Below are 8,600 nucleotides of genomic sequence, written 5' to 3'. Positions count from 1 at the left end.
CTCTAATTTTTCCCCATTCAGTTTCCCTCCTTCCCTTATGTTCTCTTTCACTATTCCTTATATTACACATATGAATGAAACCATATGATGATTGCCTTTCTCCAATTGCCTTATTTACTCAGCATAATACCCTCCAGTTGAACCATCCATGTTATGTAAGTGGTAGGCATTTATCCTTTCTAATGGCTGAGTAATATTCCATTATATATATATATATATATCTATTATATATATATATATATATATTCCACATCTTTTTTTAATAGAAAGGTAGTATGTTACATTACCATAACACACTAGAAACCCAAGGTGAGAATAAAAGTGCTATTTATCAACACACTGAGAGCTATGGTTCTATGGATTTTCATGTCTTCGGTGTTACTGAGTTTAGATAATTCCAGAATTTGATTCTTTATCTTAGCACTTCATTTTCAGAAAGCATTTTAGTAAAGCTCAGAAATAGACTCCAGAAGGTAGGAGCATGATGAGGAACAAAGATAAATGAGTGGACCATGTCAAGTATCTACACTCCAAATAGCAGCAGAAGGTGGGGAAAGGTTCAGATTCAAAGGGAATCCAGTGTCAAGATTCTTATCAACATCCTCTTTATCCATTCATCTGCTGAAGTACATCTCTGCCTCTTCCAGTTTCACTATTATGGACATGGCGGCTATGAACATTGGGGTGCAGGTGTCCCATCGTTTCACTACGTCTGTATCCTAGGGGTAAACATCTAGTAGTGCAGTTGCTGGGTCATAGGGTAGCTCTATTTTTAACTTCTTGAGGAACCTCCACACTATTTTCCAGATTGGCTGCACCAGCTTGCATTCCCACCAATAGTGCAAGAGAGTTCCCTAATGATTTATCTTTAATTAATATTTTACCTAATTCAGATCTTTTAAATCAAGCATTAATATTTCATGCAGCATATCATAAGTCAAACAAAATTTGAAGGCATTCTCTCACATCATTTTATCAAAATGACAGCCAATAGTAATTAGCAAATTATTTTTGGGTTTCATTTCTAAGCAAACTACAACAGAACATGTTAACATCTAGAATGTTCTGACATTATCACGTTTCTAAACACAAACATGGTTCTGTTTATTCATTGCCCAAAACCATTATTAATATTATCAGAAATAGATTAGTGTGGTTCCTTTATCTTGATTATGTACTGAGAGATCAAAGTGTTGTCATTGTTGTTGTTGCTTTAAAGCATCAATGATGGGGCAGCCGGGGTGGCTCAGCAGTTTAGCGTCTGCCTTCAGCCCAGGGCATGATCCCAGGGTCCTGGGATCGAGTACCCCGTCAGGCTCCCTGCATGGAGCCTACTTCTCCCTCTGCCTGTGTTTCTGCCTCTCTCTGTCTCTCTCTGTCTCTCATGAATAAAATAAATAAATAAAATCTTAAAAAAGTATCAACAGTGGTAATTTGTAGATGTGGAATTTTTAAAAACACTGGAAGCCACATATTACTGTCTTGCTCTGGATGTTTATATCAAATTGCTGGCTAGACACCCCTGCTTCAATGTCTTGAACTCAGCACATCTAAAATGGAACTCTGACTCCCCGAGGTCTCTGCTGTGCTACTTCCCACCTTGTCTTCACCAATCTCCTTTGCTTCAAAAAAGCAAAGGAGACCCACTCTTTTGACCTACTCTTAACATGACTCACTAATCCAGGACCATGTGGCATCTGCTCAGCTGTCCTACCATGTCTGGTGCCCTTAAGCTCTAGCTACATTGTGTCCTTTTAATTCTTTGAATATGTCAAGCAAGGCCTTTCGCACCTCATCACTTTGCACCAAAGGTTTCCTCTGTTTAGGATATTCCCTGAAACCTCCATGGTTAATTCTTCCCCAGCATTCTACTCTCAGTTTAAATGTAACCTCCTTGGACTTCCTTGTCACCCAATCTAAGTAGTCCACTGTTTTCTATCCTTGTATTCTATTTTTTTGAATAGCATTTACCAAAATTGTAAAGATATACTTGTCTTCTTGTTTATTGTCTTCTTTGTTGTATCAGTTAGGATTTGGTTCAACTTCTAAAACCCAAAGATACAATGGCTGGAAAAGATAGTAGTTCATTTTTCGCTTGTTTATACAAAGTTTAGACATAACCTAAAAAATTAATGTTAGTTTGATAGCTCTATGATCATAAGAGACCTAGGTTCATTCTAACCACTCCACCAAGTTCAGCATGGCTTCCACCTCACAGTCCAAAATGGTTGCACAAGCTCCAGCCATCATGCTTCCATCCAGCAGGAATCAGACAGGTCAACGTGGTCTTTATTCAAGATGGAGGAGGTTATATACACAGTTAAAAATGATGAGTGAGTTAATGAAATTATTGCTTGAGCACAGATTATCAGTTTATGTTAAAACTATTAGGTAAATTTTAGGTGAATGGCTAAGGAGAAAAGAATCTTCATAAAAACACCCTCAAAAACTCCAAACAAATTACGTTTTGTCCACAGGAGAAAAAAAGTAGCTTTATAGTGGAGGAGTTGTCTGTCATCACCTTAATCCAGCAGTTAACTATGCTATTTCTTGGTGTGATACAATATGACGTACACAGTACCAGCTATGGTGTAATCTTGCCAAAAATGGTTGAGTCTAGGGGCACCTGGGTGGCTCAGTCAGTTAAGTAATCAATTCTTTTTTTTTTTTTTTAAGATTTTATTTATTTATTCATGAGAGACACAGAAAGAGAGAGGCAGAGACCCAGGCAGAGGGAGGAGAAGCAGGCTCCATGCAAGGAGCCCGATACAGGACTTATCCCAGGAATCCAGGACCACACCCTGAGCCAAAGGCAGACACTCAACCGCTGAACCACCCAGGCATCCCACCCAGGCAACCACCTGACTCTTAATCTTAGCTCAGGTCTTGACCTCAGGGTCGTGAGTTCAGGCCCTGCCTTGGGCTCCCTGCTAGGTGTGGAGCCTACTTAAAAAAAAAAAAAAAATGTTTGAGTCGAATTGAGCCTTTTGGCATAACTTCTAGGTTTATAGGAATTACAAGGAAAAGAGAAAATAATTGATACCCTGACGAAGAAATCACACAGATTGAGAAATTGGGACATTCTGTAAGACAGTGATTCCTGTCTGTTTAACATTTCAGTCTCATGAATATAAGGACTGATTTATTGTAAGGAGACTGAGGGGACATGACAACCAGATGTGACCAGATGTTAACATTTCAGTCTCATGAATATAAGGACTGATTTATTGTAAGGTGACTGAGGGGTCTTGACAACCAGATGGATCCTGGTTGTGAAGAACATTGTGTGGATACCTGGGAAAATGTCAAAATGGGTGGTTCTTAAGGCCTGAAAGGCGATCCAATATACAGAGCTGTTGAATCACTTTACTGTGCACCTGAAAGTACTATAGCACTGTATCTTAATTATACCTCAATTTAATATTTTTATATTTATTTATTATTGAGAGACAGAGAGAGAGAGAGAGCGGCAGAGAGAGAAGCAGGCTCCATGCAGGGAGCCCGACGTGGGACTCGATCCTGGGTCTCCAGGATCAGGCCCTGGGCCGAAGGCAGCGCTAAACCGCTGAGCCACCCGGGCTGCCCATATACCTCAATTTTAAAAAGAAATTAAGGGTACCTGGGTGGCACAGTGTAAGAGCCCTACTCTTGATTTCAGCTCAGGTCTTGATCTCAGGGTCATGAGATGGAGCCCCGCAATGGGCGAAAACCAATGAAGCCTAAATCATAGATCTCATTCTTAGGGAGTCAGGATCAACCCAGGTAAAACAAAAGTCAAAAATCCCTGCGATACTTTCTTTTTCTGCGCTGGTTTTATTTACAAACAGCTTTGACCACATTTCAGTTACTCTCAAAATGGTACCTTGCTGCAGGCTGGGTTAAAAAAAAAAAAAAAGGATTACTTGGCTTGCTCAAGGTCATCTCCATAGCAAGAGATCAATCTGATATCAGAGCCCAGGCTCTCTGATGCCACATTGTTGACAGATGACACTACCTTCTGAAAACCCCAACTTACGCCAGGATTGACTTTTTGACCCTACGGTGTGCAACGAACCGAGCTACCCTAGGATTGGCTGAAGTGCACCTTGGCTGTAGGGGCGATTTGTACAACTTTCATTCTTATCCTCTTCACACCCCTCGCCCATTTTTCTCAGCAATGGGCAGCACCACTTTATTTTTCTTCTTTGCCCCGAGCTCCAGCAGCAGCAGACCCACTGTGATCAAGAGGAAAGGAGAACCTCCAACTACCATGAGTCGTGCTTCACACAGTACGAGAATGTTTTGGATCCTACTACGAGAAGTTCATTTAAAATTTCATCTACACAGCAGAAGCTGTGAAAAGCATAGACAAGGCTGAAAGTGGCTGGTAGCTGGCACGTATATCACAGAAATTCCTTACGAGTAAAAAAGGATCTGTGATTTTGTGTGGCACATTTCACATTCTCACCACCTACACATTCACTTAGAAGCTGCTGGTGGCAGAGGAGAAGCCCGCTTCCCTCCTACGTCACAGCTCAGCCTCATTTTGCTGCGAGCTTTGGGGTGGCTTCCTTGAGAACGTTTGTACCTTTGACCCAGAACAAACATTCCAAGAGGACAGCATTTCCAGAACCTATAAAAAAATAGATTAATTTAGTACCATTTAATAAGTAAGAACAATACAAGAGATTTAAAAATATTTTCTCTCCCTAGTCCCTCTCTTTTATCCCCTGGATGTGACTAATCATTCCTCAAGGCCTCTCCATTTTTTCAGGTCCCCCCCAATATGTTGCTGATTTCCAACCTGCCATCCTTGTTTAAATACTAGTTACCTTTAGTCCTATAAAGCCCAATGAAATACCCCTACTCCTCAGTCTCTCTTCGCTTTCTCCGAGTCATTCTTTCTGTGTTCCAAATAGTTTGACTGAATCAAATTCTTTTCCTGTTTGAAAACATACAGTGACTTAACTACTCTGACATTCAAGGTCCTCTGGAATATGGTCTCCACTTACCTATAGGACCTTATCTTGCACTTCTAATCGTAATAACAATAATAATTATTACACATCGAGTACACAAATCCCAAACTCTGTGCTAGGTGCTGTCCACATCCAACACAAACTCCTGCTCTAGCTAAGCCCGTACCCTTACGGTTCCCACGCATGCTTTGCTCCTTTTGACACTACGCCTGGGCTGTATTTTTTATGTCCTTTATGTCACTACTAATCCTACCGATTTTTTGAGACTGAGATCATTTCTCAGCTCCTCCAAAAATCCCTCGAATTATTCAAATCCATCGATCTTTTCTGTGTCTGACTTGTTAACACTCTTGCTGTGCCACACACTACGATATTTAGAACCGCTATATAATTATTTAGTACTTTCAGGTATGTAAATTCACTTCCCATTAAGTTGTCCTATGTTGGCATCCATGGAGGGGATTGAAAGCATGCACGAACCATTTGGAATTGCATGTTTTACATTTGTGCATTTTCTCTAGGTCAGGAGTTTTCATGGCATCACAGAGAGATCCATGGAGAAGTTCGAGTTCCTCACTGAATACTAAGTCATACTTTTAGTTCAGGCCTCTTACTAAACATAGGAAATATATATCTCATCGCATATCCTCTGATCCTCCATTAGAGAACTTCTAAGGGTTGTGGGAGTGAGTTTTAAAATTCTGACCTGTTGTTTTACTCTGCATTAAATGTGAGGTGCTCTGAATTTTGAGGCGAAAAACGTAAACCACTATATGCAGAACTTTTTCCAACAATAGTATTTAAATTAGGTAGTTTTTGAATAGGTAATACAGTTTCATAATTTGAAGGTCAAAACTACGTAAGAAGGTTAGCCAGGGAAGTCTCACCCCCATCTGCCTTTTACAGGTGACCATCAACAAAAAGATTTTAATTAGCGATAATCGTGCCTCAGATAAACCTCATTGGCTACAATGCTGTCAGCGCTCAAAGTTAACAAAAAGATTTTAATGCCACAGATAATACCATATATGTAGCTTCATTGGTCAAGGCTCTTTTCGTTGCAAGTAACAGAAATTTATTTTGAACCAGTATAAACAAAAAGGGAATTTATTTTAAGAATAGAGTATTACAAGGAAGGCAGAAAGTGCAGCCAGGTTTCAGGAAGGTTTGGAACGAGGACTTGGAATCCATCAAGGACACAAGCAGCTAATTTTTGTCTGACTAACTGCCCATTGGGTTCTGCTCTCTCTCTTTCATTCTCTCTGCAGACTGACTGTTGCTTTGGCATGCCTAAGTCCAAACACAGCCGTCCCTCTGCTCCTGAGTATACTCCTCCTCTGTTCAAGTGAGCAGCCCAGCTTCTTATCTCTCAGTGCAAATTTGGAGAGAGAGGGAGAGGGAGAGAGAGAGAGCGACCCTATTTGGCCTGACGGGAGTCATGTGTGCATCCTTGGCCGATCAGCTCTGGACTAGAGAGGTGGGAAACAGTACAAACACGGATGCCAGAGAGTCAGCCTGTATAGGGCCAACCTAATATCCCCTGAGGTGCCTGCTCAAATGGTCTTGCTGACCATAGAAAACGAGCTTTTAATTGTCATGGGCCTGAGGCTCCTATTGGCCCAGATAGGTACTCAGTACTAATTATCTCTTTTCCTACTGGCAGGAAATAACTCAGGAGAGCCACAGCACTTCTTGAGTAGCATTCTCTCCTGGGACATGGAGGATTGCTTATCCCTATTTTTATTTAAAGTTTTTACAAGTTTCCCTGGGCCAATTCCCTTTGGCTGCTTTCTGCTATCCTCTCTGTAGCCAGGGCTTGTGTTACCACCTCTGGTTGTCTCCTGGGTATTACCTCATCAGGAACAAAGTCCACTGCCAAATCACTGAGAATAATAGAGCACAGTGATATATGGCTCCCACCAGATCCTCCTACAGCTCTTTTTGAAGAAGACAGGGGTGAATGGAGGTAAGAAAAATAAATATTGCCTAAGTTACAATATCTAATTTTCGTACATAAAGAATATGGCTCTAATGTATTCACATGTCATGATGCTGCTAAGTGAACTTCATGGATGTTATCTCATATCAATATTTTTCTTATCTGTGAGTTGAGAATGGTGTTAGTAGAAGCTATATGAAATAAGCTAAAGGGATGTTATCTCTTTACGTGAGATTTTCCGGGCAGAACAAATATTAGCAATCCTTCCTCCCTTCCTATCCATCCATCCATCCATCCATCCATCCATCCATCCATCCATATATCCAAGTATAGCACTACCTTCTCAGAACGTCCCAGGACTTGTTTGTCTGAAATTCTTAATTTACTGAATGAAATATCCTCAATAATGTTTTTCCAAATCTAAATTTCATTAATTAACATATAGTGTATTATTGGTTTTAGAAGTAGAATTCAGTGATTCATCAGTCCTATATAATACCCAGTGCTCATTACATCGCCCAGTTACCCCATACTCCCCCTCTCCAGCAATTCTCAGTTTGTCTCCTCTGATTAGGAGTCTCATGGTCTGTCTCCCTCTCTGATTTCATCTTGGTTTTTTCCCTCCCTCCCCCTATGATCCTCTGTTTTGTTTCTTAAATTCCACATGTGAGTGAGATCATATGATACTTGTCTTTCTCTGGCTGACTTATTTGCTTAGCATAATACCCTCTAGTTCCATCCATGTCATTGCAAATGGCAAGATTTCACCTTTTGGATGGCTGTGTAATATTCTGCACACCATATCTTCTTTTTCCATTCATCTGTCAATGGAAATCTGGGCACTTTCCCTAGTGTGCCTATTGTGGACATTACTGCTGTAAACATCGGGGTGCAGGTACTCCTTGGGATCATTACATTTTATCTTTGGGGTAAATACCCAGTATTGTAATTGCTGGGATATAGGGTAGCTCTATTTTCAATTTTTTGAGGAACCTCCATACTGTTTCCCAGAGTGGCTGCACCAGCTTGCATTCCCACTGATAGTGTAAGAATGTTCCCTTTTCTTTGCATGCTCACCAACATCTATTGTTTCCTGACTTCTTAATTTTAGCCATTCTGACAGGTGTGAGGTAGTATCTCATTGTGATTTTGATTTGTATTTCCCTGAAACTGACTGATGTGGAGCATTTTTTCATGCATCTGTTGGCCGTTTATGTGTCTTCTTTGGAGAAAAACTGGCTCTTGTCTTCTGCCCATTTCTTTCTTTTTTTTTTTTTTTAGATTTTATTTATTTATTCATGAGACAGAGAGAGAGAGGCAGAGACACAGGCAGAGGGAGAAGCAGGCTCCATGTAGGGAGCCTGGCGTGGGACTCGATCCCAGGTCTCTAGAATCAGGCCCTGGGCTGAAGGCGGCGCTAAACTGCTGAGCCACCCGGGGTGCCCCATTCTGCCCATTTCTTGATTGGATTATTTGTTTTTTGGGTGTTGAGTTTGATAAGTTCTTTATAGATTTTGGATACTGGCCTTTTGTCTGATAGGACATTTGCAAATATCTTCTCTCATTCTGTAGGCTGTCTTTTGGGTTTGTTGACTCTTTCCTGTGCTGTGTGCAAAAGCTTTTTATCTTGATGAAGTCCCAATAGTTCATTTTTGCCTTTGGAGACATGTTTAGCAAGAAGTTGCTGTGGCTGAGGTCACAGA

General features: G+C 40.8%; 1 pseudogene; it reads right to left on the bottom strand.

The window, feature by feature from the left end:
- Positions 1-5,793: 5,793 nt before the first annotated feature.
- On the bottom strand, positions 5,794-5,950 carry LOC121492324 (annotated as a pseudogene).
- Positions 5,951-8,600: the final 2,650 nt, after the last annotated feature.

The sequence above is a fragment of the Vulpes lagopus genome, chromosome 5 (assembly GCF_018345385.1).
Source record: "Vulpes lagopus strain Blue_001 chromosome 5, ASM1834538v1, whole genome shotgun sequence".
NCBI classification, from domain to species: domain Eukaryota; kingdom Metazoa; phylum Chordata; class Mammalia; order Carnivora; family Canidae; genus Vulpes; species Vulpes lagopus.
This window is presented reverse-complemented; position numbering and strand designations above follow the sequence as displayed.